General features: G+C 41.3%; 1 protein-coding gene across 8 annotated transcripts in view; it reads right to left on the bottom strand.

The window, feature by feature from the left end:
* The window catches only part of PLEKHA7 (pleckstrin homology domain containing A7), a 1,516,580-nt gene that overhangs the window by 33,636 nt on the left and 1,468,029 nt on the right, over positions 1-14,915 (bottom strand). The gene's annotated exons all lie outside the window — the stretch shown is intronic.

Below are 14,915 nucleotides of genomic sequence, written 5' to 3' on the forward strand. Positions count from 1 at the left end.
TGCGGGGACGGCCACAGCGTAACATACATTTACAGCAGCTGACCGAGCCTTCGTCTGCTTGATTGTAGCATTCTCAAACTCTTCCTCATCTCTGTCTTTTCAACTTTCCACACAGGAGGTAAAATGCGGGAGGACCTTATAGGGAAGGAACCCCTCTCTTGGGGTCAAGGATGTAAGTCCGAGGCAAGGTAACCCTCATCCCCATAGGGCAGAAGTACCATCAAATCCTTCTGGGGGTAAAGATTCTCGCTCCATTATGAAATTTCCTTAAGCTTTCACCCAAGACACCCTGAAGCCCAAAACACCTGTGACAATTTTAATCTCAAAGTACCAATGTATACTGGTGTCATAACCTTTCTTGAAGTCTGTTATCCCTAATGTGGTTAAGAAGCCTTAACTAAACAAGTTAGGTAATTGTAGTTTTTTTTAACAACGCTGGAAAGAAGAATAGTGACAGAACTACTAGGGGGACTATCAGTTAGCAGCCTCACTACCCTAGACAGATATAGGAAAGGGAGCCCATGGGAGAAGTGATGAGAGTTGGTGAATCGTCACTCTACTTACTGGTAATGTCTGTCCAGTGCATTAGTGTAAGATCTACATTAATCACTTAGCAGCATATTATGATACCAGAAGATAGAGTTAAGAGGACTGGATGTGAGCGTTTGGGGATTACAGTATTACAATACCAGCCAACAACCTAGAAAGATAGCTTATCTCATTGACTACATCCTCTATCACCTCAGTTCTTGAAAGAACATGCCAACAAGACAGCAAAGGACTGCATGATGAAGGGTTAGAGAGAGATTGTGCATCTGTAGGAATATTACAGAAAAAAAGGATTTTCTTCACAGAATCACAATTCAAACATTACTCTTTCGGCAATACTTGCAATTCCTAAGAGGGTGATCATAAAGTAATCAACACTTACATTTTAAGTGGCTTCTTGAGCATTGACTGTCAAAGCAAGTGAATGCAGCAGTGCTTTGTCAATTGGCACAAGGACAGTAAAACCTCCTGAATTAAGAATCCTTATCTGCAAGGCCAATGTTAGTAGTTTGCCTACGATTGAATTAATCACCAATAGATCAGCGCTTGCACAATGGCCACTACAGTTACTCATTCAAGGCACCAGGATAGCAAATGTAACAATCTCCTCAGTCCTGGACGTGTGTTGTAGCTTAATGAGTGGACACTTTTCTCTATGCGGGCCAGCTGAATAAAATGAGAGTACATTAACTTAACCATTGATACCTAGGTATGTTAAAATCAATTTATATAATTTACAGATAAACTAATTGGGAAATAAAATGTTATCTGCTGCCCAAAAAAGAAAATCAGGTTACATCTGTAGCTACAAGAAATCCCTGGGAGGTTTGAATTGCGGAAAACCCAATTTTAAAAAAAAGTTCATGTAAATGAGTCTTAATTTGGAGTTTATCATCTCTTTTGGCCAAGAAGAGGAACACACGTTTGTTGAATTTATTTTGAAAGATGTTTAATTTGCATAATTGACAAAGGCCCCCCCTGCGGAATTAGAGGCATGTTTAGATAGTAGATGGGTAATGTATTTGGTATCTGAGTGCAGCTACTTGAAGGGACTTTAAATCTGTTTCCTGAAATACAGTTACAAATAATGATGGGTGTACTGCTCATGAGAAAACTAAAAATGCTCTTGAAGTGGGGGCAATTATTGACTAGAGAGCATGTTCAGGCTCTGCCCCCCCCGCCTTCCTCAGAAGAAACAAAATAAGATAAGAAAGGACACATTTGAAACTGCACTTGAAATTCTCCTGGAAATGCAGCTGGCACAAAGAATCGTTAGTTTTGCTCAACACAAGTAGGGAACAGAGAAGGTATTAGCTTGCACAACTAGTCTGCTTAGATTAGGTGACGAGAAGGCATGTACCCAAGATAGGGACTCGCTACACAAGTAGGGCAGAAAGATTGAAGGCAGATAAAGGTTGCAGCTACCCTTTGGAAGGGAGATCATGTGACAAGTATGCACCAGGAAATTGGTAGATAGCTAAATAACTGTGTCCTGCAGAGGAAAATAACATGACAAGCAGTTGCCATTTTAAACTGCACCAACAGCAGAGAATTAAACACTGCAGCTTTAAGAGAGGACCCAGCTAACCACGCTGTTTGAACAAATACATTTAATTCAGGAGAATTCTCTGGTGGGAGGATGGTAAGTGCCTCAAAGGAATGTCAGAGTCCAGGGCTCCGTAAGGGAGGGTTACATAGTGGAACAAGATACCACTGTGAGCGATCAACTGTCAAGGTAAATCAAGTAACAACACGGTAGACTATTTGAAGTACATGGGACAAACTGAACATCCCAGGAAATTTGCTAAGTGGCAGACAGATTAATATCTTAATGATCAGCTAGGCCTGACAGAGAAACACGGATGTGGCTAAAAAGACAAATAATTGCTGCAATGAAATCTTAACATGGTGGAAGTAGCATGACTTACAAAAAAGTTATTCATAAATGTGTCAACAGCAGCATGGTACGGTTACTGTTGCAGGAAAAGATCCTTGAAACTCAGAGACATCATGGCAGAGATAACATGGGCTGTTTTATTTAAGAACAAAGGCGATAACGCTTGTCCTCTCCTCCCAGCTACATAAAACATGTCATCATGCCGCCAGTTCACGGAGAGTGTGACAAGCATGTTAACCGATAAGCACATGTCCTTTTCCCTCCAGAAGTAATTTAGAGCCTACCAATAATATTCAAGCATGATGATGTAGCACATTTTATAGGATGTTTTATGGGTGGGATCTTAGATAAAGAATTGTCCAATCATTTTTGTTGGACATATAGAATTATATATTTAGCTATATAGAGGGAACCAATGACCAGGAGTGATAGGTTTTCATAACTATGACATCAAAATGACAATATAAACTGCTGTTTCCTGTTGAAATGTGGAAAAAGTCTTGAGTGAGAGCCTGGCTGTTAATCTTGTTTTTTACCCCAGCCTTACATTGCAATTACAGGTGGGTTACCTTGGATTTGGCATACCAAAATCCACTCTGTTTTATCTCTTTATTGGCAAATACCAGTTAGAGGGCTATATGTTTTTTTTACCTCTGTTTTCACTGTCAATTACAGTAGTAGTTAAAGCTGGAAACCAGGCTATGATGGGCACCACACCACCTATGTTGTCTGGCACACTGTATATTTAATTCATGGAATGTACACTTGGGTGTGGTTTCAAACACCCTGGGGAATTCATGCTGTAATCCAGTAGGAGGCCAGAGGATTGGCAATAGAACCACACAATTAACATAGTAAAATGAGTGAAACCCAAAATGGACATTGAGAAAGGTCATGATTGGTCTACAATGGTTCACACTCTTAAAAAGATAACACTAACAAAGCTCTGTTATTGGCAGATGTGTGGTTCTCTGAATATTAATAAGCACTGTCTACCCAAGACCAGCTGCCAATACTTTATAAAGGAAAGGTGTTTCACTTTCTGCTGGGGAGGTTTCACTGAGACTTTGCGCAAATGTCTATGGCCGTCAAGAAATCTGCCCAATAACCACACAGCAGCTGACTCTATTCGGGGGTCAGCTGGCAAGCCACATAAGCCACAGATTGGGTTATGTGGAATGAGATGGAGGGCCAATTTCATTACATGTATTTTAATGTGTTTCTTTTCTCCAGTCTACAGGAAAGGACTGTGCAGGTGATTAACACTTGTAGTATTGTGATGAGATGATAAAGCTGGGATATGGGAGTAGTTAGGCCTTTACAAACGTCATGTGTTAATATGTCCCACGGATGGTGATTGCCAGAAAAGAGAGACACAAGCTACCCAAAGCTGGTTTCGTCTTTCTGCTCAATTAAAAAGTACTATTGCAATCTAAACCTTATCTTTGTGATAACATTGCTTCTCCTTTAGATGAATGCTGCAGAAAACGTGCTCAGTCGTTTTATTTTAGTACAGACCTGCACTACAATGGAGAAGCCTTTCCATTTGAAAATGTGTAGCTACTTTAGTCTGTCAAGCTAACGAGGGATAATTTGGAAAAAATAAAGGAATCAGTCTTGATTTTATCCCCATTGCGAGCCTGAAGATAAAATCCTTTTCAAACTCATGCTGATGCATGCCACTGTAAAGTCTATGCAAAGACGTTTTTTGTACTTGTATTCATCCCACAATGTGTTATGTCAGTACAGCTTTGTAGAGCTTGGTGTTGGTCATTATTTTAGGATAATTACCCACCCCCAAGTTATGGCCTGAGGTAACGCTAAAGTGAGTCAAATACACAAAACAAGTTGGTAGATTAAATGCTGCTAAACTGACGTACTGTTTTAATATGTTTTAGTATATGTAGTAGAATGTACTATATGTTATTTTTTGTATTTATTTATAAAGCGCTGAACAAAAGAACAACGCATTACAAATTCATGAGTAAAAATGCAAAATTACAATAAGAGTACAAAGTAAAATTACGAGGGAGAATCTAGACAAAAAGATTTGAGTCTAGAGCGGAAGACAGGCATGGTGGAAATAGAGTGAATTAACAGAGGAAGGGAGTTCTAGCAAAGTACTTCCGAGCAAGGAGAGAAAAAGATCAATAAACGTAAGTGGGACTGTGAGGCTTAGGCATGGCAAGAAGTAACAGTGACTGAGAACAAAGAGAACGAGGAGGGGAAGAGAAGGAAAGGAAAGATGAGATATACGATGGAAAGAGATCCTGGAGAGATTTGAAGACAGTACATAAGTTAAAATGAAGGCGAAATTCAAAAGAAAGCCTAGACATTGAGAGGAGAGAAGAGGAAATGGAGAAAAGTGGAGGTAGGAAGGTAAGAGTGCGAATAGAAAGATCGTAGACAAATCGGAGTGGCAAGAGCCGATGAGCAGGAACACCAAACAGGTACAAACAGTGGAAAAGACAAGAGGAAAGCAGAAATAATAGTTTTGGTAGTAGATGAGGACAAGAGATGGCAAATCATCTGGATATTAATAAAGTGAAACTGACAGATGCGGACAGTAGAACGAATGTGGTGAGAAAAGGAGTGAGTAGAATTGAAGGTTATGCCTAAATTGTTAGCCGAAACAGAAAAGGTAATAGAATAGGAGGAAAAGAGACCAGAGACAGGAGGAGGAAGAGCAGGCGAAGACTGAAAGAAGAACATGTCTGTCTTAGAGGGCATCAGATGGAGGAAACAAGACTGCATCCACTGTTCGATTAGAGCCAGGAGTCTCTAATAAAATGCACAGAAACAAAGGAAGATGCAGGTGTCGTTCGGTGTAAGAGAGAAAAAAAGAACCCACAATTAGCAATAAGGAAGACGGGAGACATGAAGGGAGAAAAGAAGGCTGAGAACTCAACCCCCGAGGACACCATACAGAAAGAGATGGGAAACGGGAGTACAAAGAAACAGCAACAGTGTGGTTCGAGAGATAGGAAGAGAACAAGCGTAGGACAGAGTCAGAGAAGCTCAATGAAGAAGGCAAGGAAAGAAGAGTGGGGTGATCAACATTGTGGAATGCTGTGGAGAGATTATGTAAAATGAGGATGGATGTTTTGAGTGTCTTGCAGTGAGAAGAGAGTTTGTGACATACATTAAAGCAGTTTCAGTTGAGCGCATCAGATGGAGACCAGATTGGTGAAGGGGAAGGAGAGTATGACAGGGAAGATAAAGACACTTGAGAAAGAACAACACATGCAAGTAGTTTAGATAGAAAAGGAAGACGAGAAATAGGGCGTTAGTTGGAGTGATTGGGGCTATAAATGTGTGCTTAAAGATAGAAGGGAAGGTAGAAGAGGAAATAGAACAGTTATAAAGGAAGAAAGACATGGAAGAATAGCTGTATAAACTGGGAATAAGAGGCGAGGGCAAGTAATCATCAGGGGAAGCAGCAGGATGAAGACTGGAGAGAAACATAGCAGTATCAGTGTCAGAAACAGAAGAAAAGGAGGGCAAGAAAGGGGTTAGGGACAACTGATGAGACAAAAGGGGGCAGGGACGTGTGCACTTGAAAAATATAAAGAAAAAGTGGTAGAAATCGAGAGTGGAGAGAGAGGAAAGACAAGCGGGGTCGGGAGAAGGAAATGAGAGCAAATAATCCATCAGTTGGAAGACACATTGGGGCGTGGAGAGTATTTTTGAATGGGGTCAGAATAGTATGATGTTTTGGCTTAAAGAAGAGCTGTGTCATATGAATAGTGGAGAGAAGAGAGTAAAGACCTGAAGGAGAAGGAGATTTTCCCCAATGCCATTCTGCATGCCTCAAAGAGACACACACACAGAGTGAAGTTGCGGGCATAGCTAAAGTTGAGGAGGGCTTTTGGTAGGAACGAAGGATTGTAGAGGAAGAAGAGAGTCAAGGGTAGAAGTCAGAGTAGAAGAGAGAAAAGTTACAGCCTTGTCAGTAGAGTATGAAGCAAATGTCATTAAGAGGAAATAAAAGGAAGTGTGGGGGGAGAAGCAGGAGCTACATGAGGAGGAGGAGAAAAGGAGAATGAAAGCAAAGCATGATATGAAAGATGCTGAGCTGGTAGATTTTAAATCCCGGTAGAAACAATAGGATCGAGAGTGGAGCCTGAGGCCTGAGAGGGAGGAGATCGCGAGGAGAAAATAGCATAGGGGCAAGCCGAGGCAGTAAAGGGCAGCTGGCATGAGTAGAAGATAGATGGAGATTGAAGTCGACAAGTAGAATAAAAGTAAAGGAAGAAGGAACAATGAAGGAAAGTAGAGTATCTTGGTCATCACCGAATGAAGATCTGGGCTAGGGGCGTGATGGATAGTAAAATAAAGGGAGAAGGGCCATGAGAAAGAAACAAAGTGATATTTAAATGCAGAAAAGGATGGCAGGGCAGGAGGTGGAAGAGGAACAAAATGCCCATGCTGCCACTGCCATGGTGTAGACTAGGGGAGTGGGAAAAGGACGTAGAGGAGAAAAAGAAGGAAGCTGGAACAATAATGCCAGTGGAAGTAATCCAGATTTCGGTAATGCAATGAAATTGAAGATTTAAGCAGAAACAGAGATTAAGGATAGAGTGAGACTCCTTGCACATAGACCGTACGTTGAGAAGACCAACAGAGAGAAATGGAAGAGCATATAAGAAAAAAGGAATTACATTGTTAGGATTGTGAAAATTGGGATGGACGGTAGGGTAACAGGGAGTTGAGTAGACAGGTATAAACATGTTAAGGGCAAAACAAAAGACACCCTAAAATGAGAGGAGATCAAAGAGAAAATATTTTAGGAGAATGCAAACAATATTCCTTCATGTGGGTTAAGTGTGGATCAACAAACAAAAAAAGGGAAGGAGTGGGAGAAGTCAGAAGAGAAGGGATGTGGGGGACATAAAGGACCAAACAGGGCCAAAACAGGGCAGAATGCCTCCTTTAAGAAGGACGACGATGCCCAACAAAATTAAAGAAATTGAGAAAGGAAAGAGGAGGGGCAGGCACCTGACCCACAAGGCAGTCGAAGCAGTCCAGGTGGTAAGGAGAGTGGGTGGGAGGAGCTACTGGCTGGCTCCGGGGATGTGGATCTAGGCAACTGTAGAGGACTCCGGGAAAGTATCTGGAGCTCCGGAGCACTAGTCCAGATGGTAAGAAGGGTGATTGGGGGAGCTACAGGCAGCTATTGGTGAGCTTGACAATATTTTAAGTTTATGGGATTGCTTGCTACATTGTATGTAATGTTTTATGCAACATTTCTAAAATAAATCTAATGAATTAATTAAATTAAATGTGGTTTAACATATTGGAGTTTTTCAATAAGGCTGTTTTTTGTACAGCCGAGCATGATTTGTAAGCTTGGTTGAACTGGAACAGTTTTAGCATGAGCATGGCATCAGGTGCTATGTAAAAGTAAACAGTTTATCTATACAAAAGTGACAGCATGTTACATATTTCAGCTTTCACTTGTTGAAAATCTTGCTGGGGAAATGAATTGCTGTTTCTCAAGCAGAGAGCAATGTCTTCTATTTCCTTGTGTGCTTCTCAAGCCAGAATGGTTTGAATGTGGTCAATACCAATAGTTACGGCACACATTTCCAGCATTTCTTTTGGGTACAAGCAGGCCATTAATGTGCTAATTGTTTTTTTTCTCCAGGAAACAGTTGATTAAGGTAGAGGTACCTTCTTCCCCAGAGATTGCCTGACAAAGTAGGAGGGAAGCCAGTCACTGCAACATAATGTGCAACTACTCCAGCAATGAACCCAACCCTCCATTCAGACACGTATGCTAGCATATTCTGAACAAGTTATTCAGCTGGAACCCTTTATGTATTGCATACTAAATGTTTATGCTATAAACTAGCACTATGTAAAGGGTGCATGCCCAAGCATTTCTCAATGTGAACCTTTTGTTCCACCTCCATTGTATCTGCAATGCACACACTTTTCCGGGAAAGAAGTATTATGGTGCTAGTATGACCTTAAGATTTCGGTCAATTACTTTCCTGAAGTTTCAACTTAAAATGACCTAAAATAAGATTTGCGGTGCAATGCGGCGGTTCTCCTCTGCCCCGGAGAGCTGACGCCACGCAGGGACAAGCAGATAAATTGGTAAGCATAAACAACAATGCTTTGAACATGAGATGATTGAAAATATATGCTGATGACCATATTTGTAATATGTAATTTAGACATTGTACAGATAAGCACTAAAGCGGTTGTCTCCCGACACCGTATTACAAGCGGACCATTAACCCGTGATGCAAGTAAGTAAATTGCTGGCAACTGGTTTGTAAGCTACACTCAGGTCCAGCATAGGAAAAAGCAGGTCCTAAGACATAATACTTTCCAATAGCTTGCGAGGGCAGCCACAGTTACAATGCCGGCATCCTAAGCCCAGACAAACAGAAAAGAGAACAAATCCCTGAACCGTAACCTTTAGTACGTAGAAACACATAAGGTCCACGTGGACTTGCCACTGCAAGACAAATAGCCCAACTTCATGCACATTTACCTCTACTGGTAAAACAGTAACAAGTTACATTTTATTACAGGTGGGATTTAACCCATAATACTCTCACTAAAACTTCAAGAGAATACCAATTAAACATACATGGGGTAAGACACGACTCCTTTTTTTAAATATGATTGTTCAATTTGGTCTATGACTTTAATGTAAGAGTGAGACTTTGACTAAAGAAGGACACTGGATTCCTCTGTTTGAAGCTCATGGAATCCAAAAAGGGTTAAAACTGTTCAGATACTTGTATTTAAAAGGGATACATTGTTTAACAATGAAGGTACAGCCTATATGTATGTCGAGACCACATTCTGACTTAAGTGTTCAGAAATAAACCATTTTGTATCAGGATAATAGAATGCGGTACAAATAATATATGATTGCTGAAATGAAACTGAATCTATGATATATACAGGAGTATCAAACTATGGTCTAATGCCCGTTTTGATTTGTCCTTTCCTCTTTTTTATTTTACATTTTTGTCTATTATACTTTTTTCTGACCCTAACATTCCTCCACTTCACCACTCCTATATCTCTGCCCAACTGTGATTAAGTATTGACTAATTTTAAATTATATGGAGAAGCAATACCTTTGTTTGTGTTACAAATGCCCCGATTTTAGAAAGGCACCAGACGATCTGAAATATGTGTAATCAGAGGGCCTCTCCAAATAAATTGTTCAAAACCAGAAGCTCTGATTGTGGCGCAAGTTATTGGTGAGGACAAAACACTGATTACATTTTAAAAAATCTGTTCTATCTCATCTCCTGTCTCTGGGCTTTAGGAACGTTTAGAGCTTCTGACAGAACAGTAGGGTCATGAAAGGGAAGGGGTTCTTCTCAGTAGTGAAGTGATTATCAGGCAGTTGCTGTAAAGAATACTGTGGCTTAGGTTTCCCTCTTTCAGTTGATCTGGCACCATCTCCTGGAATGCCAATGCCTTCTTGCATTGTAGTCTCTCAACTGAGTTTCTTGGTCTTCTTTTTATCTCTGGCCTGGGGTTTGCTGTTAGGTAGGTGCAGGCTGGTGGGAAGTGAGAGGGAAAGGACTTGGTGTGGCTGCCACCATATTGGACTTACGAACAGTCTCTGTCACTTGTGCTGGCCTGTTCATTCTGGTGTGTGATATGCCCACTCTAGAGGATTTGGGTCTTCCCACATATTTGAAAGCAACCCAGAGGCCACAAGCGCTCCACATGTAACAATTGTGTTTTCTGGTTTAAGTCTGTTTTCCTCTCCCAATGAAATCAACGTATGAGCTGCTGTTGAACTGGACACTGAAAAAAGAGGTGTTTGCCTCTTCATATGGATGTCTATCAGAGAGAGGGAGTTGGAGTGTCTTCTCAGCTAGGTGTTGCATTCCATATGATGCACGCTAAATGGTGTCTATACTGTACGCATATGATCACACACTTCGTGAAATTAAAAGAAGGCATGGTTGTTCTGTGTTGGTGCCTCAGCAACCTGAGTCACATTTTTCCACCAGGTCGGAGAGGTCAGAGCCAAGTCATGTTGTTTATAAGCGAGAAGGGTGTGTTATATCCCAAGTATTGTAGCTTCATGCTGTGCTTCCATTAAGGTGTATAATAGGGAAGGATGTGTTGTACTTATGCTCCATTGCTTGGGTAAAAGAGGCTGAGGACAGCATGAAACTCCCAGGCTGTGAGTGAATGAGTGCTCCACGATAGTATTTGAGAGAGAGACCCAACAAAGGAGGAGATGGATGACCATTGGCTGCTGCATATTATACCTGTTTAGATGACTACTGAAACTTGCTGTAACAATACACAGCCTCACTAATTTCCACTGATCTTACATGGTACTGCCTTATCCTGGATGATATATGCAGATGACCTTGTGTTGCTGGACACAACACTGATTGGTCTGCAATGTAGTCTAAATGTACTTGTCAACTACTTGGGCATCAATGGGCTAACTATCAGCTCCACAAAAACCCAAACAATGTCTTTCTGTAACCGGCAAGGGCAGCGTAAAGAGAATGTTTCCTTTTACTTGGGCTTAACCAAGTGACACAAGTACAAAAGATCAAATATCTAGGGGTATGGATCAATACTGCTTTAGACGAACATGATTGGGGAAATGCCCTCCGCAATAAAGTGCGTTCTTTGGCACGTCAAGCCTACGTACTACATCGAAAATATGGGAAATTCTCTGCAAGTCCGGCAATAAAATTCTACTAACAAAAGGCGATTCCAATTCTATCCTTCAGCCCAGAAGCTCCTCTCAATTTATCATGGAACATTTGGGACCAGCTAGTAGGTACTTTCTGGAAAAAGGTTCTCTCCCTCCCAAAGTCCTTTCTGATTGTACAGCGAAGGTTTGAAATTGCAACACAGTCGATTCATTTGATAGTGCTCTGAAGACACTTGATCTGTATCGAAAAACTCTGGTTGATGATGCCATTTTCCCTATCGAGATCTTGAGATCAAGTAAAACTACACAGCAAACTGAAATAATGGAACACCAGTTACTCTAGATGGCTAAGTGCACTAGACTTATCAGAAGAAGTCTTGAAAACAAATACTTGCATGATCAAAAAAAAGATCCAATGGATGGACTGGTTGGTGACGCAAGAAAGCAGGGCAAAATACAAACCCTCCCTAAACTGTGCTAATGACTGTCGTGCAATAAACCAGCTGCCTCAATACCTACTCAAATTTCCATGCCCAAAATGTAGAGATTTGTTCTTACGCCTGAGGCTGAACCTTCTTCCGACAAGAGAAGTATTAACACATCGAAAACAACTAAAAGCAGATCTGAAGTACTGTTGTTTCCGTCTTAACTTCGACCAAGCAGAAACCATACAACATATTCTTATGGACTGTGATGCGCTGGCTGAAACGAGACATAAATATTGGAATATATTGCAAACAGAAGCAACACCAATGTCTAAAGACGATCACTGGTCTTCTTTGCTATTAGGCGAGCAAAAGTCGCTTACATTCAGGGTACTCCAATTTTGGCTGGATGTAACCTCTTTAAAGAATTCTTGATTCCGGAACATTATATATATTGATGAATTGGATAATCTATTAATTGATGTTTTGTAGTAAAAGGTTTGTAATAAAACAGATTACTAATTTAAAAAAAAAACACACAGCCTTACAAGTAAACCATTGTCTGCGAGCCATCACTGAGTGCATCACACTGAATACAACATTAACTGGCTATACGGATGGGATACAAACCCAAGCAGTGATGAATCTGAGACAGTGGTCTAATGCACATCATAATGAGCCATAGCGTTTCAGCGTCACAGTACAAGAAGGTGCTTTTCTCAAATGACAATTATAATACAAAAGGGGGTCTATTTGGCTGGTCCAAAGTCGTATATAGTGATTAGAAGAATAGCAGGAGATAACAGGGGACCTTAAACTACATTCAACATATAGTTATCGTCTTCACATGTGATATATACTCTCTACTTAAAGATAATTCATCAGAATCTGCTTACAGATGTTGCAAAAATAATGTAGGCTGTGAACAGAATGTGAAACATACATTTACTTAATCTAGTTTTTCCAAAACCCCAATAGAATAAACGGATAAAGTCAGGTGCTACAACATTAGTCCATAAAAAAGTCCTTGAAAAACGTTGTATGGATAACAATTCTCAATATCCTGGAAAAGTTAATTTAATACCCTAGATCTGAAGAAAAAATGCCCAATTACACTTTTGGCAATCGCAGGTGATCTTCTTGATGCAGTGGCCCTGAATTGAACACATACTGCTATCTCACAAGTGGAGGAGTAGTTCACATGTATGGTTCCTCTCACGTTCTGGTGCTAAACATCAGTGGTCATCTATTTGTCAAGCCAACATGTCTCGTTCCAAGGCAATGTGTGAACCTTGTCAAAGGGCAGGCATATTATCATACAAGGACTGAATGGGGTGGAATGCAGAAACAATGTATATAAGTAATGCCGGGATAATCACTTGACGTAAGGATAGGCAAATAAGTACGAGGAATGTATCCTACATGACAGGACTAGATCCTGCGCTCATTTCAATAGGACAATGCATATATTTGGAGCCCTGTCGGGATCAGGGCAGTTAAATGTGTCCCAGTAGTACCTCACTGGTTCTGTTTCAGAGGTAATACGTATATGCAACAAAGAAGACAACCACACAACAAGGGCTTACTAATAAGACAAAATGCTTAATTGTATGGGAAAAGACAGCTTACTGTCCCCTTTAGCCTTGGAGACCATTGCATAGCCCTTAGTTTGTGTGTTGATTTGCCATCTCCAATTCCAGGTAAATGCCACTTTTGAATTAACAAAACTGTAACCATTCGCATTGTCACTGCATCATGACACACTCCTTTTGACCACAACCCAAGTGAGATCAAACCCTAAGGACACCAAGAAAGGTGTTGGCCATTATACTTTGAATGTGAATGTAGCAGTCAATGATGGAGCTTTCAAGCACTTTCACGACCAAGTGGTCATACAGACCAATTATTTCACCATCAAGTGGAGGGTGAATCCTCCTGGCTCCCAGTATACGTTAATGATATCTATGGCAAGCACCCGACCATGTGAAGTTAGACTGCTAATTATTTTTGCCCATGCCCCGTGATTCAGCAGGGCAGGATTGCTAGGCAGTATTGTGCTAGCATTCACAAACCTACTCACTCAGTTGCAGCTTCATGTGTTTACAGCCCTGTTCTCCCCTTGCTCACTGTACATTTCCTTTTACCTTATGGCAGACTTACTCTGTGGCTCTTTAGGCCCTTTACTGCTCACTGGCAGACGTCTTCTACGCTCACTGGCACCTCTTGCTCACTGGAACTGCAAGCACAGCTGCTTTTCTGCTCACTGGCACTGACGTAGTCACCTTTACTCCATTGCACTCTCGTCCTTACCTGTTGACCTACTTTTCCTGGTAGCCACTTCTGGCTAAGTTGTCCTCTACCCACTCCGAGGTGTATGGATGACATCCTGAGGTGATGGTTGTAGATTCGGCCCCTCCCCGTCCCCCCTCTTAGGAGCTTTGGTTTACCTTGTCACCAATTCATATTATATTCAATATGGGGCACATAGTGATGATTCTCGAACAGTGGTTTCCTTGTAAGGCTGTTTATCGTTGTAGCTAGGTTCAGTAGTCATCGAAACAGGTAACATAAGCATCAGCCATCGGCCATCCATCCATTGTCAGGTCTCTCGCTCAACTGCTAACATGGAACACTCATCCAGTCGCAGCCTGGAGCTTCCATGAGGTCACCAGCAGGTTTCACCCAAGCAGGGCAGTGTAAGACACAACACACCATTCCCTCGTAGGTACACTTTAATTGAAACACTGCATGAAACTACAAAACAAAGAATATAACAGTGGGTTTGGGCAGTTGATTGGTTTGTAAATATAGGGGATCATGTTGTGGTGCTCCCACTCAGGAGATTTTTATTTTTTAAAGTCTTCGCTCTGTTTTGGTTTTGTCCACCGCTTTGTGTCTACGCCTCATAGTATGATATTGTGACATTCTGAATGCTTTTTGTTTTTTCTTTCTGACAAAATGAAACATTGTGGGAGATGTCGCTTTGGTTGCCCTCTCTTGGCAATGGGGGTGTTAGTAGACAAGTTCTACTCTCCCTATTATCCCTGTATTCTATGGGAAAAGATTATCCTTGACTGGTTTTCAAGATCCCCTAAACTATCCTTCCATTCTGACTGTGGTCCGGACATTGGCCACACCATGTTTTGGGTCTCTAAATGTGATGCATGCTGGCAAATTAAGTCAGCCCTTTTCCTTCTGTCTAGAGGTCTCTTCAGATGGGGAAAGAGTGGGGGATGCCATCTGGACGGGGAGAGAGTTGTGAAGGACCACATTCCAGGAGAACTTCAGTGGGCGAGTGGGTATCCTGGAACCCCAGAGTTCATTTGCTTCACTATAAAGGCTGTGAGGACATGAGACCTTATCAACATTTTTCTAGAGA

This window comes from Ambystoma mexicanum, chromosome 11 (genome assembly GCF_040938575.1).
Source record: "Ambystoma mexicanum isolate Mex_15411 chromosome 11, UKY_AmexF1_1, whole genome shotgun sequence".
In the NCBI taxonomy this organism is placed as follows: domain Eukaryota; kingdom Metazoa; phylum Chordata; class Amphibia; order Caudata; family Ambystomatidae; genus Ambystoma; species Ambystoma mexicanum.